The following is a 20,349-nucleotide window of genomic DNA, read 5'->3' on the forward strand; positions in this document are numbered from 1 at the left end:
AGGCACCACTGGCAAACTCTTTCCCCAGCTAATTGCCACCTGAGACACTGCCCATTGCACCCATTAACTTCTTATAATAGCTGCCGGGTTTCTGCAGAGCTACAATTGCAGGAAATTGTCCAGGAACAAAGTCATGCAGTGCTCCATCACAAGATGGGAATTCTGTGGGCGGGGAGAGGGAAAGAAAACAAGAGGGCAGCAGCCAAACCCTCCAGGCTGCTGGGGCTGAAGCAGTGTGGACCTTGAGCTGCGGGCTGGGCAGTGCCAGGACAGGGTGCTGGGTGCCCACACCTGGGGCAGCCGGGGCAAGGCAGCAGGCTGGTGCTGTCAGCAGCCTTGGTCTGCAGAAGTTCCCTGGAAATCCCTTCCTAATTTAAATGTTTCATTTACGCTTCAGAGGCTTCAGGGCCCTCTGGGTTGGTCTGTGGGTTGTTTCCTTTGCACAAGTGATTCGGAGGCCCCATCCCAGCCCTACAGCAGCACAAATTCCCAGACCAAAGCTCTGGCCACAGACAGTGCTAATACGGCCCGGCGCTGGCATTTGCAGCAGGAGACTGCACTTTCCAGGGCAGCTAATCCTCTGCCCTAGCTCCTTTGCTGGTGCTACGGGAAAACCCCTTTTTCATGAATGAAGGCTTCAGGGACTCAGCTGCAGTGCTGAGTTGTGGGAGGCCCAGGCAGGAGCCCCCACTCCTTTCTGTTTGGATGAGAGCTGGAAAGGACCTGAACTGGTAGAGACACAACAGGCTGATCAGCCCTCCTCATGGTGCAGCTGGGAAGCAAGAACAGGGGGTAAAGTGCAGAAAATTCAGCACAGCAGCCCAGCATGTCCATAAAGAGAAAGTGGAAAATGTGCTGTTAGAGCGAGGGAATGACTGCAGAGATCCGTGCCTCCAAATTTCTGCTCTTCATCATTTCGAGGGCCTGCAGCCCAGCACAAGTGCCAGAGTTCAAGCACCACAAGGGCTGAGTGAAAACAGCACCTTAAAAAGGCAGCTCAGCCCTCCCCGGGAGCGCTCAGCGCTGCAGAGCGGCAGGAGCTCGCCAAAGCTGAAGCCAGAGCGCGTGGCTCTGGCCTCTGCTCCCACACACCCTGCCAGGGCTTCACCAGCCACCAAGATGTCACCTCTCCCAGCAGTGTGGCTCTCCTGGAGATGCTCCCCTCAGGCACTGCTCCGGAGCCTGAGGTGTCCCCGTGCTGCTGCACATCGATGGAGTCCCAGGTGCTTCAATTGTTTCCTCTAGAAGCAGCTTCAGCCATTTACAGCCCCGAGAACCTGGCTCTGTCAGCTACCATTAACCCATTTGTACAGCTGATGAGTTTCCCCTCCGTTTCACCTACTGGTTCTCATTAAGGTGCAGATGAAGGAGGAAGGAGCAAGTGTCTGAGCACGAGCCTAGGAGGAGGCGGCAGGAGCACCGGGGCGGTGTGGAGGACACCTGAACAGATTCACTTCAACGTTCACTGCAAAGCTGAGAAGTGGAGATTCAGATGATGTGCCAGTGCAAATGTGTTTGTACTTCTTGCAAAGGATCTTAAAACCAAGGAGCTTTGCTTCTGCCTCTCCTGAGCACGGGGACCGGCACGGCTGGGGCCAGAGCACGCTCTGCTCCCCGTCAAAACCAAACCCCCCATCGTTTCCAGTGCCTTGCTAAAACTGCCTCATGGCCTGCACGCTGTCCATTTATTCTGAACAAAGCCCTGCCCACTCCCGAGGTCTTTGTGGCTGTTGGTAACCGGGGTAGGTACCTATTCACGTGGAGCTTCCAAAACCTGTTTAACTGAGAAAAGGCCAGACGGATGCCAGATTAATTCTGCACCCCTTCTGTTCATCTAGCTGACTCATTACACTTGGAAAGCTGGCTGCCTCGCCGTGTAAACAGAGCACTGGCCTGTTTAACAGCTTGGAGGGAGTATTACATTTGCACAACAATTACAAACAACTCTCCAAGTCTTCGTTTCATTTTTAAGCACGTTTAGTAGGAGTCAGAAGGGAGTTACAGATTCCCACTTTGGAAGAGCTATTCCCAGCTCGCAGGAGCCATGGCTGAGCATTTCAAAGTCCCTAATCTAGGGCTGCAGAGTTACAATTTGGCTTCAGTCCCTCCTAATACAGGAGCTGGACAAGCCACCCTCTTTCCACGACACCCCTCTCAACCTCACCTCCCTACCAGGAGACAATCATCACCCTTCTTCTTTTGTAAACAATTAACTAAGCTCCTTGAACTAGATGATTACATGTCTGCTGCACAATAAGAAGTGGGAGACCGACTGAGCTCAACAGAATATAATCCCTCGCACTTCTCTGGGAAAACAAAGGAGCTGTTTACCTCTGGCCGGCGGCCAGCACCGGCTGCGCCAGCCCCTGCACGCCAGAGCCAGCCCCTGGCCTGGCCAGCAGCAGCCCCTCACTGCTGGCCAGGCGCAGACCCCACGCTGTCCCCTGGGAATGCAGCTATGGACAGGAGGGGTCTGCCCTGGGACTTGGCCAGCCTGGATGTGGCAGCTCCCGGGGGTTTGGCACGGCCGGCTCTGGCCAGCAGCTGGTGGTGCCTCGGCAGGGAAGGTCGTGGTGGTGCTGGTGGGGAAGACTGTGGTGGTATCGGTGGGGAGGGTCATGGTGGTGCTGCTGGGGAAGGCCACGGCGGCCCCAGCCTCCCAAGTGTCACACACATGACTTGCCTGCAGGGAGGAAGCTGGAGAAGCAAATACACCAGCCAGTCTGGCCCCTTTGCAGAACCGTGTCCCCCCTGAGCACCCTGGCAGAGGTGGGCAGACGGGTCTGGTGGGAGCAGGAGCTGTGCCTGGCGAGGCCGGCTGGGAACAGCAGGGCTCTGTGGAGCCAGCCCCAGCCACACACACACACCCCCACCCCGTCCTCTCCTCTCCCCTTGCTGGGGCGAGGAACCAGTGGAAAATGGTTTTTGTTTTGCCCAGGGTGTGCCAAGACAGAGCCACACACTAAGACCAAACGTTTCTGTGGAGGACCTCCAAAGGCAACGGTCCCAAAGCAGACAGGGAGGGAAGGGAGGGGATGATCTGTCCCTCTGAGCTGCAGGAGGGGAGTGCTGGCTGCACGCTTGGCCCCGCCAGGCCAGCCTGGCCAGACAGGGCTCCCGGCAGTGGCGACGGGCAAATCGGGACAGGCACGGGTGTACACACAGGCACAGCCTGCTCTCAGCCCCAGCCACACCAACACCCTGCCTGACAGGAGAGGACATCCCTCCTTTAAAACCCACCGGTGTACACAAACCCCCCTGTCCCTCCTCTTCCCGCCCTCAGGGGCACAGGGAGCAACATCCAGATCTGTGACAAGAGACAACACAAACAAGGCTGAAATCCTCAAATGCCTGCAGATGCACACCCAAGGCGGAGCAGCAGCTTCCCCCAGCTCTGCTCGAGTCCCATCCCATCCCTCCAGCCCTGCCCTCCTGCAGTGCCTGCTCAGCCTCTCTCCTCCTGCTGCAAGCAGACCAGCCAGGCTCCTGCCATCTCTATCTGAAGCCACAACAAATTAGCTCATGCCCGAGATCTGTGCATTGGGGCCTGCCCATATCCCGCCAGCTTGGAGTAAAAAGGATTGTGCAGAGTTCTTTAAATGCCAGACAATAAGAAGAAAGTTGGCTGGAGGCTCTTACCCGTACAAACAACTCTGATGCAAGGATGGCAATTAGAGGCACAGACATTTGCACAAATCCAACACATTTTGTTTGGTCTGAAAAAGGTGGAAGATGAACGAGCCTCATGGAAACACGGAATCTGAACATCTCAGGCTCCTTTTGGAGACTCTGCCCCAGAGAAACAGGTGTCCTCCAATCTTTGAAAGCTGCCTTAAAATAACAATTCACATAGGTCACATCCAGAATGGGACCCCTCACCTCTTCCACAGGAAAGCATGGGGAGAAAAACAGAAGCTGAGGTCTTTCAACATGCTGAACTGTTCCCTTCTGCATCACCCTGCTGCTACCTCCACTGAGAAGCCCGTCAACCCAGTGAAGCCTGTCTGAGCTGTGCAGTGCCCTGCTACCTCCCGAGCCCACGCTGAAGCTGTGCTGTACGTCACTAACAGCTTCACCCAGCGCTGCCCGTGTGCACCCTGCGCCCTGCCACCAGCAGACACCTGCTGTTCACCAGCTTCTCCTTCACCTGGCAGGCCCACACAGGTGATTTGCACCCAGAACTGCCCGTGCAGGGACCTGCACTTTGCAAAACAAGGAACAATCACTCTTTGTGCTCCAGCTCGGCTCCGGAAGAGTAAAGTCCATCTTTGTCCAGGGGTAAGGCCAAGAGCAGGAGGAGGCCTGCGCCAGCAGAGCAAACACAGGTGTGTTTCACTCAGCAGCCTTCCAGGTAATCACAAAGATTAGCTATTAACGACATAGTGCAGCACGAGGTGCTAATTCTCACAGCCATTACCCAAACAGAGGGAAACGGAGAGCTCTGTATTTCCCCCTCTGAGGGCAGCAGGGAAGCACGCTGGCCTGTCACACCTGGGGTCATCTAGTTGCACAGCTCCATCACATCCTCACCTCCAACTCAGTATCTTCTCTCTTTCCCCTGGGGAACTCACCATCTTTTTGTTTCTGGCTTTTGAAGGGGGATGTCACTCCTTAATCAGGAGCTCTCACAGATGAAACATCTTTCTCCACCTCTTTGTATGGCTTCTCCTCTCAAGATGAGAACCTGGACCCCACAATAACCGTCTTTTCTTCTGCCTTTCTCAAATGTTGATTTCACCTTAACCCACGGTGCTTCCCGACCTCCTGACACACCTGTAGCCACTCACATCTGCAGGTATTTGCAAAGCTGGCTTCAAGAACACACCAGCCACATAGGCTCAGCAGCTATAGGTACTTCCATCACTTGTGAAACGGCAGATGCTGCTTCCCGGTGTTTGTTGGGACCTGCAGAAAACACGGCAGCAGAGCAGCTCAGCCTGACGAGGGGCCTGTGGACACGCAGCCACCTCTCCAAGGATGGTGGCTGAGGTGATGCTCCTGACCTCACTGGGCACTGTGAAAGCCCAACTCCTCAACCGTCCTCTGGCAATGACTCGCTACAGGAAACCATCCCTGCTACCGGGTTACGCTCACACCACAACCCCTCCACTCCGACCCTCTGAGCCTCACTTCCTGACCCAGCCTCAGAAGACCAGCCACAACCCTTCAGTTCTCCTATTAAGTGTTACTATTTAACAAGGTTATATTTGGAAGTTTCTGCCCAGCTACCCCATGATTCAGAACACTCCAGATTCAGAACACTCCAGCTGGGACCGTGCTTGGGATGCGTGAAGTCCGAAATCAAAGCGAGCCCTGACAGCGCCCTGCAACCACAAGCAACCCCTCTGCCTGTGTGGTTTTCCCAGGAGCAGTTTTTCCCACAAACCCTTCCCTCAATTATCTATCTGCAGCTGCCTCTTGATATTGCTACATTTCTGGATGCTGCTGATCATCTGGGCTCTAGCCAAGGTTACAAAACTGTCGTTTCAGTCGTTTTTCTGAGCTGTGGTCTGGGAGCGGGATCAGCTGCGATGGGGAAAGCTTTGGAGTGGTTGGTGTGTTACAGGATGGCTGGAGCAGCACATGGCCCTGCCACACCACTGCTAATCAGAGGGGAAGAGCTGACACTCATGGCCCTGGCTTGGGCTGGGACTCCCACTTCTCCCAGCTCTCTGCTCCCTACAGAAAGCTGTCAGGCTTCAGGCAGGGAGGAGCTGTAACCACATCTGCCCACACAGTCATCTACCAGACCTCTTGAACATCGACCTCCTTAAAGCAGTGGTGACCTCTGCTCGGAGATTCCCACTGCTGCTGCATGGGGGGAGGGGGAATATTTCTCTGAGTACAGCCCAAGGACTGATCCACAGCAACACCGTGCACCCACAGAGTAACTGACTGGCAACACTCACTTCAGGCAGACTGCAGCACAGTGTATTATGTGTCATATGCATTTAAGAAGAAAAAAATCAGGCCAAACTATCCTGCAAACAGAAAAGAGGAAAGAAATGCAACTCTGATGAGCTGAGAGGTGGGAGGAGTGCAAAGCCTTCACCCTCCACTCACCATGAGCAGGGCAAGGCTCCGCGGCACACAGGGTCACACAACCTGCTGAGAGCCTGTCCTGGAGGTCCCACCAGTGGGGAGAGACACGGATTCCCTGGGGCTGCTTTATTCTGGCAGAATTTAACAACCACCACAAATCTGCACGATCTGCTCTGTTCCCAGGATGGTTCTGGGAGCTGGGCTGTGCCCTCCCACCCCGTGCCCAGCAGGGAGCTACGGCTGCAGCTCGCTGCGGTTTGCTCAAGGGGTTCATGAACATCAGCCAAGCTCCAAAAACAAGCTGGGCCTGATTTTCAAGATGGAGAAACATGTTAACACAGACAATTCCTGACCGCTGCTGTCCTTGATTTGATGCTGACTAAATGGCACCAAGGAAAGGGCAACAGATGAAGCAGCAGCGAGTGACGGTGCCCTGGCAGCGAGCTGCGTCACCAACCCCACCGTCCCAGTGGCAGCCTGGGGACCTGGTGCGAGGGGCTGGCAGGGGCTGCTGGCACACTCTGCCTCGTCCTCGGCCGAGCTGAGGCTTCTCCACGCTGCCCACCTGTGCCTTTGCCATCGCCCCGTTCCTGGCACTAGTGACGTGTCCCAAGGGGAGGCTGCGGGGTGAACACCATTCCTACCGAAAGCTCGTGTGGGCTCCTGCAAGCCCCATCTGCTGCTTGGCTGCACAAAGGGAAGGCTCAGGAAGGTAACAACATGCAGAATGCATTTGTGCTTATGTGAAGCCGCCTGCATCAGCGTGGGACTCTCTCTTAGGTGGCTACATCACCAATAACTTTGTGCCTTATTCACCTCTGGGAACTGGGTGTCTGTGCTGAGTGAACGCAGCTGGGCTGAGGCACCACAGCCAGATTGTACCACTGAACTCAGACCTGGTCCTGTCAGCCTGGGCTGCTGTAAGTAACTACACAGGACATACTCCTAGTCTCTATACATACACATGCACAAAGACACACAAACATATTAGTTACACGGCAGTAAAACCCCAAATGAGCCTTTTGCTCCAGCTCTTTCAAATCTTCCACACCACACGCTCCAGTCTGTAAAAGTGGAAGACAAAGATCAGCTTTTACTACAAAGATACCTACTTAAGGACTTAAGCCCTTAAACCTGAGAGGAGACAATGACCAACAAATAAAGAAATCAAAAATATTTTGCAGAAGTTGCCAGAGCCACTGAACCTGGATCCTTTGAGCTGAAGAGACCCTCAGCTCAGAGGTCAGCTGGGACCAGCCTCAGCAGGCTCTGCACACACTCCCTATGCTCCAACGACAGCCCTGCTCCAGCCTTGGTGGATTTGAACAAATGCTTCGGGATGTCTGTGTTTAAACTCATGTTCTGCCCACAATGTCGCAACAGCCAAGCAACATCATCTCCCAGCTGTGAGCATGAAAGGCCACGGGTAATCTCAGCAAAACATTTCCCTTCCTCCCCACTCTTGTGCAATTTTTCCCAGGTTCCCTCTCCCCATTTCGGCATCCTCATGCCCACTGAGAACACACAAAGCTTCCTCTCCTCCGAGCGTGGGAACCTCAGGAATCCTTTGGTGAATTTAGGAGCAAAGACCAGGCAACAGAAGAAGTCTCACACGTCAGCACTTCCCAGGCAGAGGTTCTGAAGGGATCAGGCTTTGGGGAAAAAGCAAACACAGAACTTCACCGATTTACTCTCGTTTGGGGTCTGCAAAGCCACGTGTTTTGCTTTGGCCATCTGCCTCCTTCTCCTTTTCAACTGAGGTCACTTGATGTTTTATCTATAAAACAAAACACTTTGCAACACACCCACTATTTGCTTGCTATACAGCTTTTAAATGACAGGGCAAGAACTGAATAGAAATGGACATTAAAACCCCACATACACGGAACCAGAAAACCCCAGAACTTTTAAGCATCATCCCAGTAGAGAAGGACTGACGGCAAGAACTGGGATGCTCTGATTCTCCAGACTAACCAGAAGACTTCAGTTACACGAGGTTCACATTGGAAGTGCCACATTAGGCTCCCAAACCTTCTAGTAGCAGATTGCTAAAAGTTTCATTCACCCCCCACCACTGGAAGCACACAGCAAGGATGGTAATGATGTATTAAAGAAGTTGTAGAAGCATCATAGCATAGAATGGCAAACCTAATGTTGGCAAGAACTTGCTGTGGAGTGGAGAGGGGGAGCAGGCAACCAGAAGGCCTTGGCTCACAATGCCAGGACACTGCACAGCCCTCACACCCACCACTTCTGACACTGGCCTTTGGAATAGTGGCCTCCTAAATCCCCAGACACTGCAGCAGGAGGTCCCCATCTTGAGAATATCCAAAGCACCTAAGCTAGCTTCTGCTCTGAAGGAGTCTCCTCCTCCAGTGCAAACAGGGCTGCAAGCAGCCAGACCTTCCACCTTCAGCACCCGCAAGCAGCGCTGCCCACCTCGAGGTGCAGCCACCAAAGCCACCGCTGCCACCCAAACCCGGAGCAGGACCATGCATCAAAGCCCCCAACCCACTGCACTCCCAGTTGCTGCCAGGGCTGCACTCAGGCAAGGAAGCCTGTCTCATGAGCACAGCACGCAGCACGGAGCAAGCACGGCACGGAGCCGCCACCGGGCAGCAAGCGGTGGGAAAGGCTTCGGCGGTTGGCGAGGCTCGTGCTGCGGGCGCCGGCGGCGACACGGGCACGGGAAGGTCTGGCCCTGATGGCTGATAAGAACGTTGGATTTCCCAGATTGTGTCAGCCCAGGCTGGGAGCTGAGCTCCGTCTGGAGCTGTGCGTCTGCTGACGACAGACCACCGCCACGCCGCTGTGTGACAGGAACAGAAGCTTGCCACGGCTTCCGTGGGGCTCCGCGCTGGCGAGAGTCGAGTGAGAGCTTCTCCAAGCAAACCACACGCCCTCGGCTGCCGGCTGCCAGGCGTACGGGGAGAAGCACCTTGCCTGGAACCTTTGTCACTTCTGCTCCTCGTGTTTCAGAAGCCAAATTCCCCGTCTGCTTTGCCCGTTTCTGCTCCAGCGAGCGCTGCCGCGGCTGCCGCCGGGGTCCTGCCCGCGGCTCTGCCGGTGCCAGGAGGCTCCCGCCTGGCTCAGCACGCTGCCAAGGACCCCGGCCGAAAGCACGTAAGCACAAGGTGGTCATCCTCTTCCAGGGGATGGCAGGAGAGGTTTGGGCACAACGGCACCCTGCTGCTGGTTTGCAAAGCCTCACACCAGGTTCATCCTCTCTGCTTCCTCCAGCTCCATCTCTCCAATCCCGACGCTTTCCAAGGCCATTTAGTGTATACAAAGGCACAGGAACGCATTTGCCAAAACAGGTAGATTCTTGTACAGGGGAAATGCCATTTTCTCTACAAAGCTACTGCTGAAGGTGCCATCAGAGCAGGAGTGATGGGCAGCTGTAAAAATGAACCTGCTTTAATAGATCATTTCTGGAAGGACATGGGCTCCCACTCTTCAAAGCAAATTCAGAGCCCCTCCTGACTTTGGGCCTAATTAACACCCACGTGGCCTCTTGTACGGCAACTTGTTACAAAGCTGCTGCTTAAACTCTCAAAAACCAAGCCAAGTGAAGAATATCTGGAGCTGCACTTCAGCAGCTGACCGGCCACGTGCTGTGTGGGAAAGCGTGAGCGAGGCTCTGAGGTGTCCCTGTCCCATGGCACGTCCCCACCACGGCTCACCCAGAGCCTCAGCAGCTTCGAAAAGGCAACATTCAGACAAAACGTATGTGTGGCAAGTTGGAGGGGAAAAAAGAAACCCAGATTCTCTGCCGCCTCCTTGTCTTCCTTAAAAAAGAAAGGTCTGTCTCCCAGCTGCGTGCTGGATTTGCCTGCCTCCCCCAGCCCAAGGAGCCCAACGTGACAACAGGGTGCTCAGTAACCAAATTTGGAGAAGGGAGGGATGAAAGTCAAGCTTCTCAGCCTGGGGGATGAGAAACGAGCCACAAGTGAAAGGCAGCCTCTGCTCAAGAGCAGCCCAAAGCCAGTCTGCAGACAGATCACAGTAACAGGTTAAGGGGCCCGTAGAGCTGAGCCTTGCATCAGGGTACAGGTAGGAACAGCACAACCGGAGTGGTGCTATTTATACCTGGTCCCCCAGGGCTGCGCCAGGCTGATGGGGCTGGCACCTGGCAGAGCACACACGTGCTCTCAGCAGGATCCCAGCAGGCAAAGGAGCCGTTTTCAGCCCTCCTGGTGACGCTGCACCAAGCACCACATCGCCTGCGAAGGACAGCCTGTCTCTGTGATCTGAGCACCAAACCTCTGCCAAGCCAGGACACAACCCCAGGCTGCACAGTGGGATCCAGCCTGGCGTGGACAGGGGCCTCGAGAGCAGGCCCAGAGCACCAGGCTTTGAGTCTCTGCTCTATGCTCCCAGCTCCAGCCCTTGCTGCACGTCCCTGTGCAGTGAACGACGGAGCAGAAAGTGGCTCAACCATGGAGCTGCTTGTAGCCCCCCAGCCAAACGCCGTGGCAGGGGAGATGGAAACACCCAGAGCTGCGGTTCCCACCCTCTGCACTTGCCCTGCCTCCTCCCCAGAGCCTCCCCTGGAGCACCCAGCCTTACCAGCAAGCTCCTGACTGAAAACACTCCTGCAGAGCCCGAGCAGCTCTGAGGGTCAGTACCCAGCACTCCCAGAGGACACCGTGCTTTATGTGCCACACACCTTGAGCTGGAGGACACGGGACTCCTTACTTAAAGACAAGGGTACGAGTGGACATTGAAGTGAGCAGCGGGGGAAGCTGCCAGGGCTGCCCCAGCGCCGCCGCCCTGAGCTCCACAACCTGCAGCGACGCTGCAATTCCAGGCCTTCATTTGCCTGTTTACCTGCTTAACTGATTGGCATCAGCAGACTTAAAACACCCTGGGAAAGGGGTTTTACAGCGTGCACGCTCCGTGCTGGCTTTGGAGAGAGCATTTCTCGTGGCTGGGTACATCCCATCTCCCCTCCGAGCTCTGTTTGCCCGCTGCCCCGGCTGTGCAAACAGCGGCCCCGGGAGCCGCCGGCACCCGCGCAGTATCGTGGCAACGTGGCTGGAGCCAGCTTTGCAAACTCACAAAGTGTGCAAATTAATTTCATTATCTGCTCTTGCACATCATGAGGAGGGAAAACAAATAACCTGCCTGAAAGTACATCCTAGTAATTATTAACACGGTGCTAAGCTAACCCCAGGGGACAGGGAGGAAAGCCCGGCCGGAGAGGAGCGCCTGGCACTCATCTGTTTGCTGGGCCATGCAGCACGGCACTGCTTTTGAAAGACAAAATCCTGCTTTATGTTGCATTTTATTCCCTGTCCAGCTCAGGGATTCTTCATTTGCTTGGCCCAACCTACACATTCTCCCAAACACCTACCGAGTACAACTGGCCACTCAAGTATTCCACCAGCAAAGCTCTTCACTAGCATTTGCTTTTGCTTTTACATCTCTCCTCCCCCTCGAAGGCTCTGGAGTCACCCACCCCTTCGGCAGAGCTGTCAGGATTGTACACAAAACCTTCTTTGGCGATGACTAAAGCCCAGGTATGCACTGAGCGTTCTGTTTTGCTGTAGATTAAAAACATCCTTCAGCTTAGCAGCGATGCTGGTCTGTGCCAGTCATCCCCCTCCCCCCCACAGCCAGGAGAGCAAAACCAGGTTTAATACCCTGCAGCACACAGTCATTTAATCCAGCGCTGCACGTCTGGATTACATGACCCCTTCCCCACACCCGCAGGCACAAAAGAGTTGCTTATGGAGATGGAATTTTTGCTTGTGGAATTCATGCAATTACCTTAACTCTTAGGAATTGTAGTAGCTCCTACATCACCCATGCCAAAGCGGCAGCAGATAATGAATCCACAAAGTCCTGGACACTGCACCACGCACAGCTCCTTTGCCCAGAGCCCAGGGGATTCCTCCCAGCTCGCTCCAGCTGACTCTCAGCAAGGCACTTGGTAAATATCTTCCCAGGTGCCTGGTTTGGGGGGCATTTAGCTTCATCGTGGGAAACTGAAGGGGTCTCAGCTCTACGGAGAGCACAGTAGATCACTACAAACCTACAGCAGGGCTGTGGCAGAGCTCCAGCAAATCTTAAAGCATTCTTAGTGAGCCATTAAGAGGCACTGTCAAGACGGATATGCTTTCAGATTACTTTACAAGGCAGTTGTCAGGGATTTCAGGATGCTCTGGTTGCTGCAGCAGCTCAGTTTTCACTCTAAAACGACTGTTGTGTGAGCATTGTTTTAGAAGGGATCTCACTCTGGGTAACAAGCCGAGATGTTTTCCACGGCAGCTGACACAGCTGCATTCTGCAGCCCTGCCCAGCCTCAGCACGAGGTGCCTGCACACAGCGGGGTTCAAACTGAATTAGTCAGAGCCTGCTTTGGACAGGGATCCTGTACAAATCTACTTCTGCAAGAGCCCTCAGCTCCCTGCAGACACGGCCTCGGGACTGAGCAGGAGCGCAGGGACAGGCCGCGGTGGGAAGCGTGAGCACAGGCTCCTTACCAAAGCACAAGCAGCCTCTGCTCCCCCATCTTCCCTTTGGAAGGAAGGTACAGGCTGCTCAGCTGCAATGCTTGGAACAAACTCCCCAGCGTCTCCAGAAGCTTTTTACACGCTGTGTTTTCGAGAACAGCAACATCAACAGATCTGCTGGGACATTTTTTCATGTTCCTCTAACGGGCTCGGGGTGCTGCTCTGCCAGTCACATCACCCACAACAGCACAGGAGCAGGGTGACCTTCAGGGGCTTCCCCTGTCCTCCTTCTCCCAGCCCACCAGAGACCACCACCGAGGGAGGAGAAGCAGTGGCTCAACATGGGCCCTCTGTGCTCCAGGTCACTGTACCTCCCTGCTCCTCTGGACAGGCAGCTCTCCACTGACAAACTCAAAGGTATCTTCATGTCCCCCTCTATTTCCAAGCTGTTTCTGTATGACCTATACACCATCACAGTCAATTCTCACTGTGTGCAGGGATTTGACATCAACTCACCCATTCCTTTAGCCTCCTGGACTCGTGTTTTACTTCCTCTTTTCTCTCCCTCCCCTCAGACCTCCCACAACAGACTCCCCATTACTGCTTTGTCTGCACCTCCCCACCCTGCTGGACCCCTAAGTGGCCACACCATTTGACAAGAAGGGCTTTAACATTTAAGCCAGTTAACCCTTTTCTCTTTCTTTGGTTACAGGCAGCAGCACAGTCTCCAGAGCCTAAGCCAACGTTGGGATCAAAGCTTACCCACACCACCATTCCCACTCTCTTCCACTTTAAAGGCACACTAAACATGTCACAGAGGGCAGAGACAAGACACCATGAAGAGAGCAATTGTCTGATTATCTAACGCCACAGAGTGTCTGTTTCCAGCTCTGATGGGCCATGGTGTATCACCCATGTGTGTGCACCCAGGGAACGCTGCAGGCCCAGAGCTGCACTCCCCGGCTTCCCAGCCACAGCCACACTGCCCAGATGGGAGCCACTGGGTCGGCTGCTGTTCCTCCCACCCTCGCTCTTTGGCGTCTTCGGCACGTGACTCAAGACTTGAGTTTTGTCCTCATTTAATGCAAGTTAAACAAGCTGCTGCTGCTGCTGCCATCAGCTAAGGGTGTGAGTCACAACCAAGCCTGCATGTGAAGCAATTCCTTTAAAATCCAAGAGAAAATGTTAACACCTCAGTGCTGTGTGGGGAAAGTCTGGCTCTGCTCTCCTGCAGCAGCTCCTCAGCTGGGCTAGAGCTGCTCCAGCCATCAGAGACCCAACTGCTGAGCTGGGAAACATCTCCAGCAGCTCCCACAGCCCAGCCTGCTGCTCACAGAGGTGGAGGGTCCACTGGCTGGTGTCCCCCTAAAGCCATCTTCTACACAATGACAGCAAGGGGAACGTTTCCATGAGGCCCAAGGAAAGCTCTCTGGGCCATTACTCCTTCCCAAGCAGTGAGGCCAGGCCCAGGGTTGGGGGCACAGCTGTATGTAGCCCCTGGGTGGAAATTACACCTGGCAATGGTTTATAGAAAGCAGCATTAATTACTCATTTTAGCAAAGCCTAAACCTCATCACTTCTCTGAAACGTCCAGGTTCTCACTTCCATAGGCTTCACATTCATTTCAGCACTACATTCTGCTACAGGACAAATTCTCCCCCAACATGCTGTCCAGCTCTCTCCTGCTCCCCTCTGATGGCTGCCCTGCAAACACATGCCCACTGAGAGACTTACAGTTCATCTGACTGCAGCTATGTTTGGTGGTCATGGTTAGAGGGAGCATCTGCTGCAAACGGCACCCTGACACCTGGGAAAGGTTGGACCACGCCACTTATTTATTCATTTGAGGTGAGGGCACGACCCAGCTCCCATTCATCTCCTTTAAACCTCTGTCCCCTGCTCTGTGCTTCTACCACAGTCCCTGCCTGGGCATCTCCCACTGGGGTATTCAATTCCTACATCAACGAGGCTTCAAGTTTTCAACACCCCTTTCAGCCTTTCCAATGGCTTCCCGTCTGTCTTCTCAGCAATTCCCTGTTTTCCAGTCAAACAGTGGTTTATGCTGTGGAACATCACTACTGCTTCTCCCTGCTTTCCCCCAGCTGCTCAGTGTAACTGCTCACTGCCAGGCACACCAAGCAATTTACTCAGCTTCATCACATCTTTGCCATCCCGTGTGCGCAGTTTCCCTCTGCCGTGCGCACACAGCAGGGCGAGCAGCAGTGAGGGGTGTGCAGCAGCCAGAGCAGAGCCACTGCTGACATCCAGCAGCAGTTCCCAAGCCAGGGCCTGAATTAGCAGCGGATCAGTGGGCATTTGGGTGGCTGAGCTCTGCCTGCCCCAGAGCTGCTCAGCCCTGTGCCCTCACTCTGTGCTCGGCTGCTGGCTGAGGCTCTCTGCTTCCCCCACCACTTGCCGTCCCGTTCCATCGAGCGCAATCGCTTTCAGGGCCATGCTCTGAGCCGAGCCGTGGAGCCCGCCTGGGCTGAAAATGCCTCTGCAGCAGAGTTCCTCTGATCTGTGTCAGCTCCTGGACTTGTGGCTGGCGAGGCAGGATGCTGGCACACACCAGCACCTCCTCGACACGGCTCTGAGAGCCTCACGCTCCCAGGCTTAGCACATGGACATCATCAAAGTACTGACGCTCACAAGAGCTGCGGCTCAAAGTCAGCTCAGTGTGGTGGGACTCGAGGGCCAGGTCTCCAGATCACACTGCCCAGCCAATTTGTCACTTGACAGAGGTCAAACAAGCCTTCACAGAAAACAGCTTGAGTGGCAAGACTCCTGAAGGCCACACATCAGCTGTAACTGCCTTAAATGCCACTGGCTAACGAACCCGTCCAGTGGCACCGCTCTGCTGCTGCGCTGGACCAGGAGCTGCCGGAGCTGGACCTCTGCAGCCTCCTCTCCCAGCCGTGGGCCTTGCCGTGTCTCAGACCATTGCAGAGGCCAGCCTGGGCAGCAGAGCAGCCTCCCCAGCCTCAGGTCACACACTCAGGTTGTTCCAGGCCTCCATCACTCAGTGGCTGCTTCTCTGTGCTGAAGGGGACCGGCCCAATTCATTTCAGTCTCTATGAAGCCTTTCACCTCAGAGCCTCACGGTTGAGGCTGAGAGATTAAAACCAGCTTTTGCAACACAAAGCACCATTGTTTCTTCTAGGCATCAACCAGAAGCTAGAAGGACAAGCTGTGTGTTTCCCAATCTTGGTATGTTTTTGCAGGCAGTGGTACAGCTCAGCCACCCCCAGCACCCCTTGCTCACTCCCAGCCCTCTCCAGTAGATGCTCTGGCACCACTGGGTCATCCCCACAACCTCCTCGCTTTTCTGGGCCCAGAGGTTCCCTAATGCCACAGGCTCCCACATTGGGATATTTGGGATAGTTTTGCCTTGGATTCCAGCAGATCATGGCTCCATTGGCCCTCTGACAGATGAAAGACAGCAAATGACAGGAATCCAGCATCCTCCTCTGGAGCACAGGCTGAACCTTTGGATGCAACAAACCAATCTGGTCTGGCCAGGGCCACATAGGAGATGCTCCCCTGTTAGCCTTTCTTTCCTATTCCTGCAAGGGTTTATCTGAGTCTCTGTTCCCCACTTTGTGATGGATTAATTTACTCTGGCATTAGATCAAAAGGTGTTATCAAAGGAACAAATAGAGAACCATACACTGCTTTCATAAAAGATACAGATATTTCCCAGCGCATCAGAGCTTTGTTCCAGGCTCTGTGATGACACTCGGCAAAGGTTGCTATAAATTCTGCTGTTTTATGCTTACTTCAGGCACAGCCTCTGCTTACAGCTCCTCTGGTACAACTTCTGCAAATTCCTCTACCGTGCAATGTTGTCCTGCTACAGCAATGCAGAACGATCAGCCACAACTCTCTCAAGGCCTGGCTATTGTCAAACAGCGAGGGTTTGTTCCATGGGCAGGTTTGTGAGCTGGCTTGTGGAAATGAGAGCATCACAATGCTCTGCAAAGGGAGCATAGATACGGATCCTGATCTTTCTGCTCCTCCCTGACCTTCCTCCTCAGCCTGGGGCCCACAATGATTCCCTGTCCTCACCCCTCCTCAGATCCTCCTCCAGGCTTCCCCTGCTCAGGCTCAATTCCTCCGTTGGTTACAGAGTAGGACAGTGACAGTCTCAGCCTGCTGGATTTGTTCAGGTCATTCCAAAAAACCTCTCGTTTTCTTACATTTTAAATGTGCAGAAGCACAGCCTTGACTTCGGGCTGGGACCAAACAGCTATCACTCCATCAAAGAACACCTCTGTGGTGGAGCTGCTCAGATGTTTGTGATGGTCAGTAACAACAGACAACGTGCACAGGCGGAAAGAATACATGGAATGTCGCAAAAACAACCTGCTGCAAGTTACTGCTTCCCTGCATCTCCCAGGGAGATGAGCAGCACGGCACTGACACTCAGGCCATGCCCAGCACCTCTGCTCCAGCAGCCCACACAGATGCAGGAGTCACCTCCCTGTGGGCATCACAAAGAGCCCAGCTCCGTCTAGCAGGGGTTTTGCAGATGCTCCACTCTGACTAACACGCAAACTGGGAATTTTCACCTGCTTTCTAAAAACTGGTTCAGGAACACGATTATTTCAGTACTGAAACGTGCAGGAGGGTCTGGCTGTGCAGAAGGAACAGCTCAGCCCTTTGCAGAGCAGGAGCTGCTGGGATGGGGCTCTGCATACTGATTTACATTAGAACTGTTCCACCCCATTGTCTCGGGCCCTGAATGGCAGCATTGTCTCAGGGCAGAGCATTCCTCATACCAAGCCTCTGCAAATGGGAGCCCTGGTGCTACCTAATAACAAAAACAAAATCTCAGCAGAAGTGCATTAGCATCCAAAGGGCAGGAACTTGTATGTATCAGGAGAATTCCTTGAAAAGTAAGAGTGAAACCGATGTAATAAAACGCTACTATTAAGTGATACTCATTGTCCAAATTAAACCATTAGAAGCAGAGACCTTGACTCTCCAAAGGCATTCAGCTGAGCACATGCTGGCAGCAAGGCTGTTATGAATGTTAAGCCCTGGACTTGTCCCAAGTATGGATTACTTGATTTCTTCATGAGCACTTGATCACATGGAACTATATTTGGATTCCCAGAATATAAGCTCAAACCTTCAGGACGGTGTGTGTGGCTCCTCACGCCAGGCACACGCCGATTCTCCCCTTGCACCCACAGCCACGGGAGCTCTGAATGTCCCAGCACAGCAGCAGGGGTGGGGCGATGCCAGGGGAGAGCCCAGTGCTCTGCAGAGGAGCCAGGCTCGGGCAGAGCATTTCTCTAGAGCTGGTGAGACAAATGCAACGCTTCCCTCTTACTGCAGCCGTCAGGAACACGACTGGCACGGCAGCGCTGGCAAGGGCAGAGCTCGCCCTTCAAGGAATGCCTGTGCTCCTCCCCAGCAGGGCAGACACCACAGATTTCTCCACTACAGCACAACACACAAGGCCAGAACATCAAAGCAGCAAACTCCAAAGGAGGAACTCGCTGACAGCCGATGGACCAGCCCGACCCAGCCTGACAACTTTCCCTCTGCTTTAGAGCATTTATTCCTCTCAAGAGTTACGGGATGGGCTTCAGCTTCCTGGCACACACCATACCCACGCTGCCCTTCCCACGTCACAGCGAGGTAAAGGGCTCACCTCTGTGTTGTACAGCATTACAGGACCAGTAGGTCTCACGCAGGTACTGATCTGAGCTGCTCCATATGGGCAGCCCCTGGTTCCCCGCTTGCTCTGGCAGGAGCTCACAGGCACACAGGAGCCAGGCACACTCCAACGGGGCTGGGCTGCTCCAGAGAGAGGGCAAAGCACAAACATCTTGTTTCAATGCTCGCCCTTGCTCTGGTGCACGTTAGTGTGGCCCTGGGACAGCACAACGAAAGTCACCCAAACTGCACCGTCACATCTTTAATGTTCTTGGAAAAGGAGAGCCTGGCAAAACCAGAACAAACCCGCCTGAGGTGAACCCTGGAAAATTACAAGGTTGGGGAAGTGTGAAGATTTTATATAAACAGTGCAATTTAGTAGTCAAGGCTCCTGGAAACATGGCTGTATCTGAAAATTGCCCCATCACGGCAGCGTTTCACGTAACATGCTCCAGCACACAACGTTGCACTAGGTTGCTTTTCTGTATCTCCTCTGACTCTCCCTGTGGACACTGCAAAACAATGCAACCACAGTGCCCCAACACACAGCATCTGCATATCAATGTCCCCTCAGCCCCTTCAACTCTGCAGAGAAAGGCTGTAATCTGGGTTTTGTTCGTGGCCTCTTGGCCCCATGGAGAGGGAGCTGGGTTATGCAACCCCCATTCACCCTCCAGAGCCCTGGGAACATCTTTGTAGCCCAGGACAGGGAAGCTGGGAGGAGGAGGGAAGGGGCCTGAAGCCAGCTGGGAAGCCAGGTTCAGTGGAAGGATGATGCATCAACCTATTTGCTTTCCTTCTTCATTTGAAACCTCCGAGGGGATGGGTACAGACCCCGCAGGTGGGGAGATGGCAGCCATCCCCAGCCCATTCACCCCCCACAGGCCACTTTGGAAAGAAAAGGCCATGGTAGGTGTCACAGGAAAGGAGGGGGAACGTGCAGCAGTGCTGGGAGCAGCTTGGGCAGGCCACGGGGACCCCTGCCAGGGAAGGGCAGCAGCAAGGGGCAGCGGCCGTACGGAGCCCAGCTTCACCCTGCAGACGGCCAAATGCACTCCGGATGATGCAAGTGCCTTTGCACACCCCTGGCCCAAGTGTTTCTCCCACAGTCAGTAATTAACATGATTCATATTTGAAACTAAAATTAGCCAGCCATGGATGTGCTTCCCACAGCAGCGCTGGCAAAGCCACCCCATCAGCCAAACCTCCTCGTTTGGGGGACAGGAGCTATAAACGAGGTTTGACTTCTGTAGACAAACACCTCCCCTCCCTCTGCCCAAGTCCAACCTCTGCCTGCAGCCACAGAGAGGCCCCAACACAGAGATCAGGGAAGGGAAGCAGCAAAACCATCTTTGCAGCCCTGGTCCTTGCAAAACCACAGGCAGCACTGCTACTCACACACAGCTGTGTGTCCTGCCTGGCTATTTCTGCACAGCCTACAGAACAGAAATGCAGGTAGCTATGTTAGGTGAACGTTTGCACTCCTTCACGGTGTGAAGACAGTCAAACTAGGTCAAGCCTTTGCCAGTTTCCTTTAAAACAAGGGAAAGAAAAAAACCAATCAGTGTGAGAAGAGCAAGCTCCCAGGGAAGGAAATGTTTGCTGTCATCTGAGATACTCGCTGTGCACTGAGGAAAAAATACACATCCACATCCACCTCTTCTCACAGCTCAAATGGTATGTTGTTCTTTGCTTTTTTAAAGGACACCAAAGTACCCTGGACTGGAATGAAGATGTTTCACACACATTTCCTGCACCAACTTCAGCCAAAAAGGAGTTTTCATCTGCAACGCTCGTAACACGTAACCTGGGAGCTTGTTCTTGGTGCTGGCCGTGGGCAACTTTATTGTATTTCATGGCTTCTCCACCATGAATAAAAGCTGTTCTGCTGCTGCATTGAAAGCAGGAGCCCAGCAGGTAACAGGATCCCAGTCCTGCCAGTAAAGGCAACTTGATATCGTTCTCTACAGGGGAAGAGGAAGGTAAATGGCTTTCCTTTCTGTTAGACAGAACGGGCTTCCACTAGAGACAAACTCTCTCTTTTGTGACATTTTGCACCTTGCTGGGCACCCAAATGGGAAACATGGAGGGTGAGGCAGTGGGCAGCTCCTCTCAGGAGGGATTTCTCTTCACCTGAGAAGAAAGCAGCAGCTCACCCTGTCCTGTGTGTCCCAGTCACAGTGAT

The 20,349-nt window shown here is 54.0% G+C and overlaps 1 protein-coding gene across 4 annotated transcripts in view; it reads right to left on the reverse strand.

Moving 5' to 3' along the window:
- The window catches only part of ANKRD11 (ankyrin repeat domain containing 11), a 144,599-nt gene that overhangs the window by 36,341 nt on the left and 87,909 nt on the right, over positions 1-20,349 (reverse strand). The window lies entirely within an intron of this gene.

This window comes from Colius striatus, chromosome 14, assembly GCF_028858725.1.
Source record: "Colius striatus isolate bColStr4 chromosome 14, bColStr4.1.hap1, whole genome shotgun sequence".
In the NCBI taxonomy this organism is placed as follows: Eukaryota; Metazoa; Chordata; class Aves; order Coliiformes; family Coliidae; genus Colius; species Colius striatus.